The sequence below is a fragment of the Cherax quadricarinatus genome, chromosome 6 (assembly GCF_038502225.1).
Source record: "Cherax quadricarinatus isolate ZL_2023a chromosome 6, ASM3850222v1, whole genome shotgun sequence".
Taxonomy (NCBI): Eukaryota; Metazoa; Arthropoda; class Malacostraca; order Decapoda; family Parastacidae; genus Cherax; species Cherax quadricarinatus.
In genome coordinates, this window is record NC_091297.1 from 56,651,450 (window position 1) to 56,664,139 (window position 12,690).

Genomic DNA, 12,690 nt, shown 5'->3' on the forward strand with positions numbered 1-12,690 from the left:
TGTGTGTGTATGTGTGTATGTGTGTGTGTGTGTGTGTGTGAGTGTGTGTGTGTGTGTGTGTGTGTGTGTGTTTGTGTGTATGAGTGTGTACTCACCTAGTTGTACTCACCTAGTTGAGGTTGCAGGGGTCGATTCCAAGCTCCTGGCCCCGCCTCTTCACTGGTCGCTACTAGGTCACTCTCCCTAAACCGTGAGCTTTACCATACCTCTGCTTAAAGCTATGTATGGATCCTGCCTCCACTACATCGCTTCCCAAACTATTCCACTTCCTGACTACTCTGTATTGTCTGTGTGAGTGTGTCTGTGCCTGTGTCTGTGTCTGTGTCTGTGTCTGTGTCTCTGTCTGTGTCTCTGTCTGTGTGCCTGAGTGTGTGTGTGTCTGTGTGTGTGTGTGTGTGTGTACTCAACTATTTGTACCTAAATATTTGTGGTTGGAAGGATCGAATTATAGCTCCTGGTCCCGCTACTAGGTCCTCTCTCTCCCTGCTCCAATAGCTTTATGAAATCTCTTCTTAAAACTGTGTATGGTTCCCGCCTCCAGTACGTCACTTTCTAGGCTATTCCACTTCCTGACAATTCTATGGATGAAGAAATAATTCCTAACATATCTTTGATTCATGGGAGTCTTCAACTTCCAATTGTGACCCCATGTTTCTGTGTCTCATCTCTGGAACATCCTGTAACTGACCACCTTGTCAATTCCTTTCGGTATTTTATATGTCGTTCTCATATCTCTTCTGTTCCTCCTGTCCTCCAGTGTCGTCAGTCGGATTTCCTATAACCTTTCCTCGTGGGACAATCCGCTTAGCTCTGGGACTAGTCTTGTTGCAAACCTTTGAATCTTCTCTAATTTCTTGACGTACTTGACCAGGTGTGGGTTCCAAACTGGTGCTACATGCTCCAGTATGGGCCTAACCTATATGGTGAACAGTCTTGAACGATTCCTTACTGCAGTATCGGAACGATATGCTCAGGTTTGCCATACGCCCGTATGCTGCAGCAGTTATCTGATTGATGTGCGCCTCAGGAGACGTGCTCGGCATTATACTCACCCCAAGATCTTTTGCGTTGATCTTGGGGTCTTTGGCCAGTTGCTATACCAGGCTTGTAGCCTGTCCTGGTCTCTTTGTAGTCCTGCCTGATTCTCGACCGATTTAATTCTCCTCATTAGCTTCACATCATCTGCGAACAGGGACACTTCTGAGTTATGTTCCGTTATGTCAATCACATATACCAAAAACAGCACAGGTCCTAGGACTGGCCACTGTGGAACCTCGCTCGTAACAGGCTCCCACTCTGACACCTCATCACCTACCACAACTTGTTGTTCCCTCCCTGTCAGTTATTGTCTGACCCATTGGAGTGCCTTTCCTGTTATGTGTGCCTGATTCTCTAGCTGTTGCGTTAACCTCTTGTGAGGAACTGTGTCGAAGGCCTTCTTGCAGTCCAAGAAAATGCAGTCTCTTCATCCCTCTCTCTCGCTTGTCCTACTTCTGTTACCTTGTCATAAAACTCTAGAAGATTTGTGACACAGGATTTTCCTTCCTTGAAACCGTGCTAATTATTTCTTTCTAGGTGCTGTGTGCCTGTGTCTTTCTAGGTGCTCCATCACTCTCCTCTTGATAAACTTCTCCATGACTTTTGCAAACTATACACGTCAGTGACACAAGTCCGTAGTTTAATGCCTCGTGTCTGTCTCCTTTCTTAAAATTTGGGACTACATTTGCCATATTCCATACCTCAGGCAGTTGCCCTGTTTCAATGGACGTGTTTGAAGATTTTTGTTAGTGGCGCACAACGCAACTGTGCTCCCTCTCTAATGACCCATGGGGAGATGTTGTCTGGTCCCACCACCCTTTAGTTATGAAGTTCACATAGCAGTTTCTTCACGTCCTCCTCGGTTGTGTGTATTTTATCCACCACTTGCTGGTGTACCTCCTTATTCTGAATTCCTGGAGTCCTTCCTGCCTCCACTGTGAATACTTCTTTAATTAAATCTCATGTTGAGCTCCTCACATACCTCTTGGTCGTTTCTTGTGAATTCCCCACCTTCCTTCCTCAGCCTGAATACCTGGTCCTTGACTGTTGTTTTCCTCCTGATGTTGCTATACAATAGCTTCGAGTCAGACTTGACTCTCGATGTTATGTCATTTTCGTAATGTCGTTGGGCCTCCCTTCTTATCTGTGCATATTCGCATGTGGCTCTTCGGCTATCTCTTTATTTTCCTGGTTCTTTTGTCCTCTGTACTTTTTACATTCACTGGTGCACTTTGGTTTTGCCTCCCTACACCTTTGGACGAACCACGGACTCGTTTTGGTCTTCCCATTATTTCTGTTTCCCTTAGGAACAAACCTCTCCTCTGCCTCTTTGCATTTTATTGTCACATAGTTCATCATTTCTTTTACTGGTTTTCCTGCCAATTCTCGCACCCATTGAACGTCTTATAGGAAGTTTCTCATGCCTGTGCATTCGACCCTTTCGCAGTTTAGTTTTTCCCGTTCTATTCCTGCTACCCTATCCATTTGTAGCTCAACTATGCAATCATAGCACTGAACCACATGATCACTAGATTCAAGGGCCCTTTCGTACGTGATATCATCGATGTCCGAACTACCTAAGATGAATTTTAGGTCCAGTCTCGCTGGATCATCGCCGCATCTCTCTCTCGTAGTGCCTTTAACATGTTGACGGATGAGGTTCTCCAGTGCCACATCCATCATCTTGGCTCAGTAAGTCTCTTTGTGATTGAAATCATCCATAACTAGTAACTTTGCTCTCTAGATGTGAGCTCTTCTGGCCACCTCGGCTAGTGTGTCTACCATTGATTTGTTTCTCTCGTCGTATTCTTCTCTTCGCCTCCTGCAGTTCTTTGGCGGGTTGTACATTACTGCAATTACCACCTTATTGCCCTCAGACTGGATTGTTCCTATATGGAGTGTGTACTCGCCTATTTGTACTCACCTATTTGTGGTTGCAGGGGTCGAGTCACAGCTCCTGGCCCCGCCTCTTCGCTGATTGCTACTAGGTCCTCTATCTCCCTGCCCCATGAGCTCTATCATACCTCGCCTTAAAACTATGTATGGTTCCCGCCTCCACTACGTCACTTTCTAGGCTATTCCACGGCCTGACTACTCTATGACTGAAGAAATACTTCCTAACATCCCTTTGATTCATCTGAGTCTTCAACTTCCAATTGTGACCTCTTGTGTCTGTGTCCCTTCTCTGGAACATCCCGTCTTTGTCCACCCTGTCTATTCCGCGCAGTATTTTATATGTCGTTATCATGTCTCCCCTGACCCTTATGGCCTCCAGTGTCGTCAGGCCGATTTCCCTCAACCTTTCTTCGTAGGACAATCCCCGTAGCTCTGGGACTAGTCTTCTTGCAAACCTTTGCACTTTCTCTAATTTCTTGACGTGCTTGACTAGGTGTGGATTCCAAACTGGTGCTGCATACTCCAGTATGGGCCTGACATAAATGGTATACAGAGTCTTAAACGAATCCTTACTGAGGTATCGGAACGCTATCCGTAGGTTTGCCAGGCGCCCGTATGCTGCAGCAGTTATCTGATTGATGTGCGCCTCAGGAGATATGCTCGGTGTTATACTCACCCCCAGGTCTTTTTCCTTGAGTGAGGTTTGCAGTCTTTGGCCATCTAAACTATATTGTGTCTGCGGTCTTCTTTGCCCTTCCCCAATCTTCATGACTTTGCATTTGGCAGGGTTAAATTCAAGGAGCCAGTTGCTGGACCAGGCTTGTAGCCTGTCCAGGTCTTTTTGTAGTCCTGCCTGATACTCATCCGATTTGATTCTTCTCATTAACTTCGCATCATCTGCAAACAAGGACACTTCTGAGTCTATCCCTTCAGTTATGTCGTTCACATATACCAAGAACAGCACAGGTCCTAGGACTGACCCCTGTGGAACCCCGCTTGTCACAAGCGCCCACTCTGACACCTCGTCGCGTACCATGACTCGTTGTTGCCTCCCTGACAGGTATTCTCTGATCCATTGCAGTGCCTTTCCTGTTATGTGTGCCTGATCCTCTAGCTTTTGCAGTAACCTCTTGTGAGGAACTGTGTGGAAGGCCTTCTTGCAGTCCAAAAATATGCAGTCGATCCACCCCTCTCTCTCTTGTCTTACTTCTGTCACCTTGTCATAAAACTCTAGTAGGTTTGTGACACAGGATTTTCCTTCCCTGAAACCGTGCTGGTTGTCAATTATACACTTGTTTCTTTCCAGGTGCCCCACCACTCTCCTCCTGATGATCTTCTCCATGACCTTGCATACTATACACGTTAATGATACAGGTCTGTAGTTTAGTGCCTCATGTCTGTCTCCCTTTTTAAAAATTGGGACTACATTTGCCATTTTCCATACCTCAGGGAGTTGCCCAGTTTCAAGTGATGTGTTGAAGATCTTTGTTAATGGCTCACACAATGTCTCTGCTCCCTCTTTAAGGACCCATGGAGAGATGTTGTCTGGTCCCACCGCCTTTGAGGTGTCAAGTTCGCATAGCAGCTTCTTCACCTCCTCCTTGGTTATATGTACCTCAACCAGCACTTGCGGGTGTGCCCCCCTGTTCTGATTTCCTGGAGTCCTACTGTGTTCCACTGTAAATACCTCTTTAAATCTTGTGTTGAGCTCCTGACATACCTCTTCGTCGTTTCTTGTGAATTCCCCGTCACCCTTCCTCAGTCTGATTACCTGGTCCTTGACTGTTGTTTTCCTCCTGATGTGGCTGTACAACAGCTTCGGGACAGTCTTTACTTTTGATGCTATGTCATTTTCATATTGTCTCTGAGCCTCCCTTCTTATCTGTGCATATTCGTTTCTGGCTCTTCGGCTGATTTCTTTATTTTCCTGAGTTCTCTGTCTTCTGTACCTTTTCCATTCTCTAGTACACCTAGTTCTTGCCTCCCTACACCTTTGGGTGAACCAAGGACTCGTTATGTTCTTCCCATTATTTCTGTTTCACTTTGGAACAAACCTCTCCTATGCCTCCTTGCATTTTGTTGCTACATAGTCCTTACTAGTTTCTAAAACTTAGACTCTCTCAACTTCTACAAGTGTCTACACTTGTGTATGTGTGTGTGTGTGTGTGTCTAACGGTTACCCGTCGCTAGCTATGCAACTTCCCTCTCCTCACGCCCTCATCAAACCTATCTCCACCTTATCTACGTGTTTCTACTCTAATTATAGTAATGTATGTGTGTGTGTATGTGTGTGTGTGTGTGTGTGTGTGTGTGTGTGTGTGTGTGTGTGTGTGTGTGTGTGTGTGTGTGTGTGTGTACTCACCTAGTTGTACTCACCTAGTTGAGGTTGCAGGGGTCGAGTCCGAGCTCCTGGCCCCGCCTCTTCACTGTGTGTGTACGTGTGCATGTGTGTGTGTGTGTACTCACCTAGTTGTACTCACCTAGTTGAGGTTGCGGGGGTCGAGTCCGAGCTCCTGGCCCCGCCTCTTCACTGATCGCTACTAGGTCACTCTCCCTGAGCCGTGAGCTTTATCATACCTCTGCTTAAAGCTATGTATGGATCCTGCCTCCACTACATCGCTTCCCAAACTATTCCACTTACTGACTACTCTGTGGCTGAAGAAATACTACCTAACATCCCTGTGATTCATCTGTGTCTTCAGCTTCCAACTGTGTCCCCTTGTTACTGTGTCCAATCTCTGGAACATCCTGTCTTTGTCCATCTTGTCAATTCCTCTCAGTATTTTGTATGTCGTTATCATGTCCCCCCATCTCTCCTGTCCTCCAGTGTCGTCAGGTTGATTTCCCTTAACCTCTCCTCGTAGGACATACCTCTTAGCTCTGGGACTAGTCTTGTTCCAAACCTTTGCACTTTCTCTAGTTTCTTCACGTGCTTGGCTAGGTGTGGGTTCCAAACTGGTGCCGCATACTCCAATATGGGCCTAACGTACAAGGTGTACAGGGTCCTGAATGATTCCTTATTAAGATGTCGGAATGCTGTTCTGAGGTTTGCTAGGCGCCCATATGCTGCAGCAGTTATTTGGTTGATGTGCGCTTCAGGAGATGTGCCTGGTGTTATACTCACCCCAAGATCTTTTTCCTTGAATGAGGTTTGTAGTCTCTGACCCCCTAGATTGTACTCAGTCTGCGGCCTTCTTTGCCCTTCCCCAATCTTCATGACTTTGCACTTGGTGGGATTGAACTCCAGGAGCCAATTCCTGGACCAGGTCTGCAGCCTGTCCAGATCCCTTTGTAGTTCTGCCTGGTCTTCGATCGAGTGAATTCTTCTCATCAACTTCACGTCATCTGTAAACAGGGACACCTCAGAGTCTATTCCTTCCGTCATGTCGTTCACAAATACCAGAAACAGCACTGGTCCTAGGACTGACCCCTGCGGGACCCCGCTGGTCACAGGTGCCCACTCTGACACCTCGCCACGTACCGTGACTCGCTGCTGTCTTCCTGACAAGTATTCCCTGATCCATTGTAGTGCCTTCCCTGTTATTCCTGCTTGGTCCTCCAGTTTTTGCACCAATCTCTTGTGTGGAACTGTGTCAAACGCCTTCTTGCAGTCCAAGAAAATGCAATCCACCCACCCCTCTCTCTCTTGTCTTACTGCTGTCACCATGTCATAGAACTCCATTAGGTTTGTGACACAAGATTTCCCGTCCCTGAAACCATGTTGGCTGCTGTTGATGAGATCGTTCCTTTCTAGGTGTTCCACCACTCTTCTCCTGATAATCTTCTCCATGATTTTGCATACTATACATGTCAGTGACACTGGTCTGTAGTTTAATGCTTCATGTCTGTCTCCTTTTTTAAAGATTGGGACTACATTTGCTGTCTTCCATGCCTCAGACAATCTCCCTGTTTCGATAGATGTATTGAATATTGTTGTTAGGGGTACACATAGCGCCTCTGCTCCCTCTCTCAATACCCATGGGGAGATGTTATCTGGCCCCATTGCCTTTGAGGTATCTAGCTCACTCAGAAGCCTCTTCACTTCTTCCTCGGTTGTGTGCACTGTGTCCAGCACTTGGTGGTGTGCCCCACCTCTCCGTCTTTCTGGAGTCCCTTCTGTCTCCTCTGTGAACACTTCTTTGAATCTCTTGTTGAGTTCTTCACATACTTCACGGTCATTTCTTGTTGTCTCTCCTCCTTCCTTCCTTAGCCTGATTACCTGGTCCTTGACTGTTGTTTTCCTCCTGATGTGGCTGTACAACAGTTTCGGGTCAGATTTGGCTTTCGCTGCTATGTCATTTTCATATTGTCTTTGGGCCTCCCTTCTTATCTGTGCATATTCGTTTCTGGCTCTACGACTGTTCTCCTTATTCTCCTGGGTCCTTTGCCTTCTATATTTCTTCCATTCCCTAGCACACTTGGTTTTTGCCTCCCTGCACCTTTGGGTAAACCATGGGCTCATCCTGGCTTTTTCATTATTCCTGTTACCCTTGGGTACAAACCTCTCCTCAGCCTCCTTGCATTTTGTTGCTACATATTCCATCATCTCATTAACTGGCTTCCCTGCCAGTTCTCTGTCCCACTGAACCCCGTTCAGGTAGTTCCTCATTCCTGTGTAGTCCCCTTTCTTGTAGTTTGGCTTCATTCGTCCTGGCCTTCCTGCTTCTCCCTCCACTTGTAGCTCTACTGTGTATTCGAAGCTTAAAACCACATGGTCACTGGCCCCAAGGGGTCTTTCATATGTGATGTCCTCGATATCTGCACTACTCAAGGTGAATACTAAGTCCAGCCTTGCTGGTTCATCCTCTCCTCTCTCTCTTGTAGTGTCCCTTACGTGTTGGCACATGAAGTTTTCCAGTACCACCTCCATCATCTTAGCCCTCCATGTATCTTGGCCCCCATGTGGGTCCAAGTTCTCCCAATCGATCTCCTTGTGGTTAAAGTCACCCATGATCAGGAGCTTTGCCCTGCATGCATGAGCTCTTCTGGCCACTCTAGCCAGTGTGTCAACCATCGCTCTATTGCTCTCGTCGTACTCTTGCCTTGGCCTCCTGCTGTTCTGTGTGTGTGTGTGTGTGTGTGTGTGTGTGTGTGTGTGTGTGTGTGTGTGTGTGTGTGTGTGTGTGTGTGTGTGTGTGTGTGTGTGTGTGAATGTGTGTGTGTGTGTGTGTGTGTGTGTGTGTGTGTGTTCGTGTGTGTGTGTGTGTGTGTGTGTGTGTGTGTGTGTGTGTGTGTGTGTGTGTGTTTGTGTGTGTGTGTGTGTGTGTGTACTCTTCTATTTGTGGTTGTAGGGGTCGATTCATATCTCCTGGCCCTCCACATATAAACTAAATAATGTAGATCTTAATATTACGGATTGTGAAAAGTATATAGGAATTCTGGTTAGCAGTAATATAAAACCAAGACAACAGTTCATAAGTGCTCACAATAAAGCTAATAGAATCCTTGGTTTCATAGCAAGAAGTACAAATAATAGAAGTCCTCAGGTTGTTCTTCAACTCTATATATCCTTGGTTAGGCCTCATTTAGACTATGCTGCTCAGTTCTGGTCACCGTATTGCAGAATGGATATAAATGCTCTGGAAAACGTACAGAGGAGGATGACAAAGATGATCCCATGTATCAGAAATCTTCCCTATGAGGATAGACTGAGGGCCCTGAATCTGCGCTCTCTCGAAAGGTGTAGAATTAACGGGGATATGATTGAGGTGTCTAAATATAAAGCAGGAATTAATAAAAAGGGTGTGAATAACATACCAAAAATATCTAATATAGACAGGACTCGCAGCAATGGTCTTAAATTGGAAAAATTCAGATTCAGGAAGGATATAGGAAAGCACTGGTTTGGTAATAGAGTTGTAGATGAGTGGAACAAACTCCCGAGTACCGTCATAGAAGCTAGGGCGTTGTACTCACCTATTTGTGGTTGAAGGGGTCGAGTCATAGCTCCTGGCCCCGCCTCTTCACTGATTGCTACTAGGTCCTCTCTCTCCCTGTTCCATGAGCTTTATCAAACCTTGTCTTAAAACTATGTATGGTTCCCGCCTCCACTACGTCACTTTCTAGGCTATTCCACTTCCTGACTACTCTATGACTGAAGAAATACTTCCTAACATCCCTTTGATTCATCTGTATCTTCAACTTCCAATTGTGACCTCTTGCGTCTGTGTTCCATCTCTGGAACATCCTGCTTTTTTCCAACTTGTCTATTCAGTATTTTATATGTCGTTGTCATGTCTCCCCTGACCCTCCTATCCTCCAGTGTCGTCAGGCCGATTTCCCTTAACTTCTCTTCGTAGGACAATCCTCTTAGCTCTGAGACTAGTCTTATTGCAAACCTTTGCACTTTCTCTAATTTCTTGATGTGCTTGACCAGGTGTGGATTCCAAACTGGTGCTGCATACACCAGTTTGGGCCTGACGTAAATGGTGTACAGAGTCTTGAACGATTCCTTACTGAGGTATCGGAACGCTATATTTAAGTTTGCCAGACGCCCGTACACTGCAGCAGTTATCTGATTGATGTTCGCCTCAGGAGATGTGCTCGGTGTTATAGTCAACCCTAGATATTTTTCCTTGAGTGAGGTTTGCAGTCTTTGGCCACCTAGACTATACTGTGTCTGCGGTTTTCTTTGCCCTTCCCCAATCTTCATGACTTTGCATTTGGCAGGGTTAAACTCAAGGAGCCAGTCGCTGGACCAGGATTGTAGCCTGTCCAGGTCTCTTTGTAGTCCTGCCTGATCCTCGACCGATTTGATTCTTCTCATTAACTTCACATCATCTGTAAACAAGGACACTTCTGAGTTTATCTCTTCCGTTATGTCATTCACATATACCAAAAACAGCACAGGTCGTAGGACTGACCCCTGTGGAACCCGGCTTGTCAAAGGCGCCCACTCTGACACCTCGTCTCATACCATGACTCGTTGTTGCCTCCCTGTCAGGCATTCTCTGATTCATTTCAGTGCCATTCCTGTTATGTGTGTCTGATCCTCTAAGGGATTATCAAATGGTATACAATACCGACATGTTGGTAGATAAGACACATAGGCAACATTTAGGCAACTTTATTCCGAAACGTTTCGGCTACACAGTAGGCTTCTTCAGTCGAGTACAGAAAGTAGGCAGGAGCAGTAGAGATGTGAAGATGTAATCAGTCCATCACCCTTGAAGTCGTAGATTTGAGGTTGTCAGTCCCTCAGCCTGGAGAAGTTCTGTTCCAAAGTCTGGAACTAACTGAAGATCAAGCGACAGTGTTGAGACTTAAATACTGTCGGAAGGAGAGGCGCAGAGAAGTAGTAGGGAGAATGTAGCCACTGAGAGGTCACGTCCCTCTCACATCAAACAATTCTCACTTGAAAAAGTTGTCCAAGGTGTTTTCTCTTCTGTACCAAGATACCATTGTGTTGCAGAAGAGAAAACACCTTTGACAACTTTTTCAAGTGAGAATTGTTTGATCTGAGAGGGACATGACCTCCCAGTGGCTACATTCTCACTACTACTACTCTGCACCTCTCCTTCCGACAGTATTTAAGTCTCAACACTGTCGTTTGATCTTCAGTTAGTTCCAGACTTTGGAACAGAACTTCCCCAAGCTGAGGGGCTGACAACCTCAAATCTACGACTTCAAGGGTGATGGACTGATTACATCTTCACATCTCTACTGCTCCTGCCTACTTTCTGTACTCGACTGAAGAAGCCTACTGTGTAGGCGAAACGTTTCGGAATAAAGGGTCAACAGGAAGGGTAGAGGAGTAGCGATGAATGTCAGAGACAATTTAAATTGATGTGTTAGACAAGATATAAAATTAGAAGCGTCAGTCACTGAATCTGTTCGGTTACAGCTTCTCGAAGGCCGTGAAAAACTAATTTTGGATGTGATTTACAGGGCCCCAAATCTTGATAGGAAGTGCAGTAAACTTCTATGGGACGAAATTCGTTAGGCATCTACATACAGAAATCTTGTGCTAATGGAAGATTTCAACTATAGACAGACAGACTGGAGCATTTTGACAGGAAATTTAGAGTCAGGTGACTTTCTTGATACGATTCAGGATTGTTTTTTAAAACAGTTTGTGACAGAACCAACTAGAGGAAATAACCTCCTTGACTTGGTTCTTGCCAGTAGGGAAACGCTAATTAATAATCTTGAGGTTAATGATGAACTTGGGGAAAGTGATCACAAATCACTCAGTTTTAATATATCATGGAATTAATAATAAAAAATGGTTATAAAAGACCATAATTTTTAAAGGGGTGGACCGGTAAGCCAGCAGAAGGCCTCGGTCAGATGACCAAAAGCTCCAAAGGCGGGTCATCATCTGACTAAGACCCATGTCAGGAAACACTTGTCCTGTTTCCTGACGAACCTTACCTAACTTAAGAATCATGGAATTCCCCTAATAATGGCAATCAAGTCTCCATCCCTGACTTTCGCTTGGCTGATTTCATAGGACTGAAAAATTACTTAGGTGGGCTGAACTGGAATGACCTGACTAAGGGTCAGGTAGGTGGTGATGATTCCCGATATGACGTTTTCCAGGGCATAGTTCTAGCTGCTCAGACAATTTATGTTCCAAATAGGGAAATCAGATCAAACAAAAATGATCCTAAATGGATGAACAATAGATTAATACATCTAATTGGTCAAAAAACAGGCACATATAGGCAAATCAAAAGAGGAGAGGGGCAAAATAAAAAATCAATATATTCAGTTAAAGAGAGAAATAAAAAAGGGAATAAGAGAAGCATAAACAGATTTATGAGGTTAAAATTGCAAGAGAATAGAAGACTAACCCAAAAGGATTATTTCAGGAATACAGAAGTAAGATCAGGGACAAGATAGGCCCACTCAAAAGTTCCTCGGGTCAGCTAATGGACAGTGATAAGGAAATGTGTAGAATTTTTAACACATACTTCCTATCAATTTTTACACACGAAGATACTAGCGATATTCCAGAAATAATAAATTATGTAGAACAGGACGATAATAAACTATGCACGATTAGGGTCACAAGTGACATGGTCCTTAGGCAAATAGATAAATTAAAAACCTAACAAATCCCCAGGTCCTCACGAACTGTATGCAAGGGTTCTAAAGGAATGTAAAGAGGAGCTTAGCAAACCTTTGGCTTATCTTTTGAACATATCACTACTAACTGGCATGTTGCCAGATAAGTGGAAAAAAGCAGGTGACAGGTCCTTAGCTTCGGACTATAGACCAGTAAGCCTAACCTCCATAGTGGGAAAATTTATTGAATCAATAATTGCCGAGGCAGTTCATAGCCACCTTGAAAAGCACAAATTAATCAACGAATCTCAGCATGGTTTGACAAAGGGGCGTTCCTGCGACTTTCAGCAATGGTTTTAAGTTGGAAAAATTCAGATTCAAGATGGATATAGGAAAGCACTGGTTTGGTAATAGAGTTGTGGATGAGTGGAACAAACTCCCAAGTACAGTTATAGAGGCTAGAACGTTGTGTAGTTTTAAAAATAGTTTAGATAAATACATGAGTGGGTGTGGCTTTAGTTCACTGACCTAGTGACCCTAAGCTCACTGACCGTCTGACCTCACTGACTTAGTGAGGTCAGACGGTCAGTGAGACTTGGACCTGCCTCACATGGGCCAGTAGGCCTTCTGCAGTGTTCCTTCGTTCTTATGTTCTTATGAGTGGGTGTGGGTGGCTGTGAGATGGACCTAAGTGACGTGTCTGACCTCACTAAGTCAGTGAGGTCAGACGGTCAGTGAGCTTAGGGT